The following is a 6,492-nucleotide window of genomic DNA, read 5'->3' on the forward strand; positions in this document are numbered from 1 at the left end:
CAGGAATTGGCATATGCTGTTGTTTGGACTGGAGAAGAGTTATGCAGTCACAATAATGCACCACCCACACAGACAGTAGAACTCAGACATGGTTAGCCTCCTCTGCCTCAGCATAAATTGTTCTTCTGGATGGCTCATTTTTTTCTTCATTGAAATAAGGTTGTAACAAAATCTAGGATAATACACATTGCTTGTAGTTCACTAATTATTCATATCAATTATACCCATATAATAAATTCTAGACCACACACACAGGCTTTATTGAACATCCAGCATCTCTAGATTCTAGCCGCTTGATGAATAAAACTAAGTTCATTAGCCAATAGTAAAGGCCTTGCATAAACATCCTCAAAATGAATGTGAAAATTGAGTGTAGAAACACAAAGTAACACATTTAATAAGTAATAATAAAACAGAGTATAACCTTTAGCAAGAATGAATGAATATGGCACAATCCACTTTTTTTCTATAGGTGAAATTTTTAAAAAAGGTATAAAATCAGATGACAAAGTGATTTCAACTGTCTCTAAAGTTTGGTTTGTAAAGCAGTTTAGATGATTTGATTTACAATAGCCTCAGAAAATACAAGACATTCTTATTATTTATCAAGTGATTCTATAATGATTTGCTGTTGCTGCCTCCACTCTGTGAGAGAATGAAGACTCAAGAGTGAAAAATGTAAGGTAGAAAAAGGTAGAAATCAAGTTGTTGAAGAAAATTTATAATGCCAGGAGGTGTTGGAGCTGGGATCTGGTTATGAACATTTATTCCACAGCCTTTGCACTCAGTCATTAGATCATTGTTGTGACTATTGCTCTGTGCGATGCAGTTTCAAGAGAGGGTAATGTCAATATTTAAATTCTGTCAAACAAATGCTTTAATTTCATAGAAGATATTCATTAGAACACATAGAAATTGAATGATATTTGAAGATGCTCCTAAATAAGCTATTTTCAACAAATGTTTAATGAATTCAGACTAGTTTTTACCTGTTTTCTTTCAGACTCAGTTCTCAAGATGCATTCTACAACCAATTTAGAAATACAAAGAGGAGTATCATAATATAATATCAAAAATACTGAATAACCTATATATCTATCTAGTAAAAAGATAAACACTCATAAATGCTTTTATGAAGGTTGGACATCAAAGTTATCTACCAGACCAAAAGGAAAGTTGATCAGACTATTCCTCACCATCTTATTTTCTGTGGAAACAGAAAGCAGAAGAAATTTAACAAACTTCATCTATGATTCGCTATCATTTCTTAATATTATTATTGAGTTAAATAAGCTTCAAATTTTTCATTGGGTTGTCACATAGGAAATGGAGTGTTGAGTAAATTAGTTGCTGTGCAGAATAAATAATATACCTTACACATATACACTGCTTCATACTTTACTTATGGCTTTCTAAGTCTTAATTTTCAGAATTTTACCTTTCTTTCTTCATGCATTTTTGGGTACTGAGTAGTATTACATCTAAAGATGAGTTCTTAGTTTTCTTGTATGGTTTCTGGTTTAGTACTCAAGAACTTACAATTTCCCTGGAAGTATTATTCTCACATAGCTTGAGATTTAAATCTCATAAATTCCACCAGACATTTTTGAAAGTGAAGAAAAATGTAATACTCTTCTTATTTGAGTGGTTTTTAGGAGTTTCATATTGTCCTTGAAAGAACTCTTGAAATGGCTTTACTGTATATGAAGGTACACAAACAAATCAAATTTGAAAACCAATATTTTAAAATATTATTAGTTTTCTCTGTGTAGTAAATCAATTCTGCATAAAAATATCAAGTTTCTGTTTTCTGAAACCTTTCTAAGAATAATAAACAAACAACACTAACTAGCAATGTGGATTAAAGAGTAAATACTGACAAATAAATGTGGAATATAACCATTTCCAGAGATTCACATTGTTGTCACCTACAGATCCTTTGCCCTGTACTGGAGAAAAAAGTCTATGCCTTTTTCCAGAAAAGATATGTTTCTACAAGCAAGTGACAGTCTTTTCTGGACCCTCTCGAATAAGAGGGAAGAATGGTTGTCTAAGGTCCTTATGTAAGATCAGACATTAATAATGTTTTCACTTCTACTTCTTCCCAGATTTCTTCAGGACCTGTGAGTCTGCCCGCATCCCATAGCCACATAGATCTCGGTAAGAAATGAGGCATGAGAAATAAGCAAGAAGGTATTTTGTAGGAAAAGAATATCTATTCAATCAGTTGCCTCTTATCTAGAAAGCAATAATAGCATATAAAGGAAAAAAAATCCAAGTTGCATATGTTATTTACAGAAGAGAAGGTTAACTTTGATTTGAAATCTAGAAAAAGTAAATTATTATTCTTACCAATTAGATTTTTTTTTCAGGGAATGTTTATCTTTTTAAATTAGATATTTTTGTTGTTGTTGTTGTTGTTTTTTTTCTGGACTCATCTGATACCATTCTGCCTGATTCTGTCATCATATCCCACCTCTGTCGCTACTATTAAGATTAGATAGTCTAGTCTCTCTGCTCCTCCCTGTTCCAGAGACAGCCTTATCTTTTCGTGCTATGCCAGCCTCGTTCCTGAGACAAGATGGTGAAGATTTCGGTGAACGGATTTGGCCGAATTGGACGCCTGGTTATCAGGGCTGCCTTCCATGCAAAGTTGAAATTGTTGCCATCAATGATCCCTTCATTGACCTCAACTACATGGTCTACATGTTCTAGTATGACTCTACCCATGGCATGTCCAATGGCACAGTCAAGGCTGAAAGTGGTAAGCTTGTTGTCAACGGGAAGGCCATCACTATATTCCAGGAGCAAGATCCCGCCAACATCAAGTGGGGTGAGGCTGGTGCCAAGTATGTCGTAGAGTCTACTGGTGTCTTCACCACCATGGAGAAGGCTGGGACCTGCTTGAAGAGTGGGGCCAAAACGGTTATCATCTCCGCCCCTTCTGCTGATGCCGCCAAGTTTGTGATGGGTGTGAACCATGAGAAGTACAACAATTCACTCAAGATTGTCAGCAACACTTACTGTACCACCAACTTCTTAGCACCCTGGCCAAGGCCATCAATGACAACTTTGGCATTGTGGAAGGACTCATGACCACAGTTCATGCCATCACTGCCACCCAGAAGACTGTGGATGGCCCCTTTGGGACTGCCCAGAACATCATCCCTGCATCCACAGATGCTGCCAAGGCTGTGGACAAGGTCATCCCAGAGCCAAACGGAAAGCTCACAGGCATGACCTTCCATGTTCCTACCCCCAATGTGTCTGTCAGGGATCTGACATGCTGTCTGTAGAAATCTGCCAAGTATGATGACATCAAGAAGGTGGTGAAGCAGGTGTTGGAGGACCCACTAAAGGGCATCCTGGGCTATACTGAGGACCAGGTTGTTTCCTGCAACTTTAACAGTGACCCCCACTCTTCCACCTTTGATGCTGGGGCTGGCATTGCTCTCAATGGCAACTTTGTGAAGCTTGTTTCCTGGTATGACAATGAATTCAGCTGCAGCAACAGGGTGGTGGACCTCATGGCCTCCAAGGAGTAAGAAGCCCATCCTGGACCACCCATGCCAGCAAGGACAGAACAAGAGAGACCCTCAGCTGCTGAGCAGTGTCTGTCCCATCTCAGTCCCTGACACTGAGCATCTCCCTCAGTTTCTATCCCAGACCCCCAGAGTGACAGGAGGGACTTAGGGAGACCTACTCTCTTGAATACCATCAACAAAGTTCACTGCACCCGTAAACAAAAAAGATTAGATAATCTATCATCAAATTAATTACATATACTTATTCTCAAATTAATTTTCTATCAAATAAAAATTTCTCTAATAAGGTAGAAATATTCATATGTTTCCCATTCCCTCAGCTTCAAAAATTTTCCAGGAACAAAACAGTGGATACTGTATCTCCAAACTCCTAAGACAGAGTTTAAGAAATGTAATAGAAATGAAAGATTATTTTATGGGTACCATTATTACATACTTGACAACATGACCAGTCTTGAATGTTCTTATGTGGCTATGTCTGATGAGATTCTTTATATATAAGACAGGACAAGTCTTATTTTTTTTCAATGGAGGAAGAGATTATTTGGCTGTCTGTCTAATGGTACAGTCAGTCCATCAGAACAGGGAAGGCATGAAAGCAACAGCCTGTCACATTGCATCCCCCACCCCCACTCCCCGGAAGCAGAGAGAGGCAGTGCTGATGGTCCATTTGGTCTCTTTATTTAAGCAAGGACCCTGACCCATATGGTGCCACTATTTCAGAGTAGATCGTCTCATCTAAACATCTCTGAAAACACCCTCTCCAGCATCTCCTAGGTTGTTCTAAATCCTGTTAATTTGACAAGATTAACCATGCTGGCCAGTAAGACCAGAACAATTTGAACCCCAAGATTACTTTTGAAGCCAGCCTGGACTACATGAAGCCTTGTCTCAAGAAAACCAAAACAAGGATGTGATTGTGGTTCAAGTGGTAGAGGGCTCACTGACAACACAGGAAGGTCTCCCCTCCGTTCCCAGTGCTGTGTAAAAATGAAACAATAGAAAAATGGTGCAGTGGTAGTGACTGCTAATAATCCCAGAATTCTGGGGGTAGAGACATGAAGATTAGGAACACAATGCCATCCTTGTCTCCACAGAAAGTTGGATGCCAGCTTGGGCTAGATGAAACCCCATGATAAACAAACAAACAAACAAACAAACAAAAACCAGACAAACAAACACATTCTCTTTTCTCTGATCTGTTCCAACAACTACTTTGGTAGCATCAAGTATCACTGCTGGCTGGGTTCTCCTTGCATGTCCTCATGACTTCAGGCACACTCACATAGCTATCTCTTCACTGTGATGCTACCATACTGGCCAGGCAATCATTACTGAGAACCAGCACAAGCTTTCACATCTTCCGTTCATGTGCCCTAAGATAAAATATGTTACTTGAGGTACAGAGACCAACCAGAGGTCAAAGCTCAACCAAAAAGTGGGCCATGTCTGACTCCATCACTCTCAGCTCCAGCATCATGGCTGCCTGCATATGCCAGATTCTCTGCCATGATGATAATGGACTAAAACTCTGAAACTGTAAGGGAGCTACATCAATTAAATGGTTTTATTTATAAGAGTTGCCATGGTCACAATGTCTCTTCACAGCAATAAAAAACCCTAACTAAAACAGAAGTTGCTACCTGGACTGGAGTATTGTTGTGATAGGCCTGATCATGCTTCTGTTTGGAGTAATATAGACTTTAGTACTTTGGGTTAGGAAAACAGTGGAATGCTTTAAGCACTATTTAATGATGAATAAGAGTAGGAGCATGGGAAAAATGGTGCTGATAAGGTTTGAAATGTCAGGAGTTGACTCAAGAGGTTTCAGAGAAAATTTTAGTTTGTTGCCTAGAAATCACTCTTGTGATATTTTGGTGAAGGAAGTGGTTGCCTTTTGCCCTTATCCTAAGAGTTTGTCTGAGGCTAAAGTGAAGAGTTTTGGATTAATTCCCTTGGCCAACGAAATCTCAAAATAGCCTACCATAGACTTTGTAGTGTGGAAATTAGTGGTAACTCTAGTAAAGATACATAATGAAAGGAACAAGCTGAGCAAGGAAAAATATTTGAGAAGAAGAGCACCACAAAGTAGAATGGAGCTGAATTCTTTGTTCAAAGAGATACACAGATTAAGAAATGGGATAAATGGGATCACCTCAGGGCAAGATCCCACATAGCTAAGTTTTCAGTTTGTGGAAAGGAATTAAAGAAAAGTTTTGAGCTCAGTGTGGTGGTGCACACCTTTAATCCCAACACTGAGAATGCAGAGGCTGACTGATCTCTGAGTTTAAGGCCAGCCTGGTCTAAAGATCAAGTGTAAGGAGAGCTAAGTTTAGGCAGTGAAAGAAAACATAAAGCTGATGAAGTTATTAAACAAGGGGCCATATTCTAGCCCCAGTAAACAGTAGAACTTGACAGCTTTGGGCACTTGATTCTGGCTTTAGAGTTAAAGACAGAAGAGATGGGTTATGGAAGTTGCCTCTGTACTTTAGGACAACTACTAAGGCCAGTCATGTGTCAATGGTGTCCCTGAAGGGAGGCCTAGTAGAGAGGCCATTGCATGAAGCTATGAAGTTGAAGTGTGGATTGCCTTGGAGAACCCAAGATGTTAGAGATAGCAGAGTGGTGGGATACCTGCTGAGAGAGTTACCAACAGAGAAAGTGTAACTAGCCCAAGAGAAAAAAGTGTGTTGCAGTTAACAAAGCTGAACAGAGTTGGACATGTGTAGAGCATTTTGACCTCAGACATAGAGATGCAGAGTTTGGAGTTTTCCCAGCTGATTTTTCGGTCTTGCTTTGGTCCAGCATTTCCTCATTATGCTCCCTTCCCTGTGTGTTAGAATGGTAGTGTATATCCTGTAACATTATATGTTGGAAGTATGTGATCTGCTTTTTGATTTTGATTTTTATAGGTGATTACAGTTAAGAAATTGTCATGGATCTCAGA

At 39.1% G+C, this 6,492-nt stretch overlaps 1 pseudogene; it reads left to right on the top strand.

Annotated features, from left to right (window-relative positions):
* Positions 1-2,581: 2,581 nt before the first annotated feature.
* LOC131919855 (glyceraldehyde-3-phosphate dehydrogenase-like) lies at positions 2,582-3,545 on the top strand (annotated as a pseudogene).
* Positions 3,546-6,492: the final 2,947 nt, after the last annotated feature.

This window comes from Peromyscus eremicus, chromosome 9 (genome assembly GCF_949786415.1).
Source record: "Peromyscus eremicus chromosome 9, PerEre_H2_v1, whole genome shotgun sequence".
NCBI classification, from domain to species: Eukaryota; Metazoa; Chordata; class Mammalia; order Rodentia; family Cricetidae; genus Peromyscus; species Peromyscus eremicus.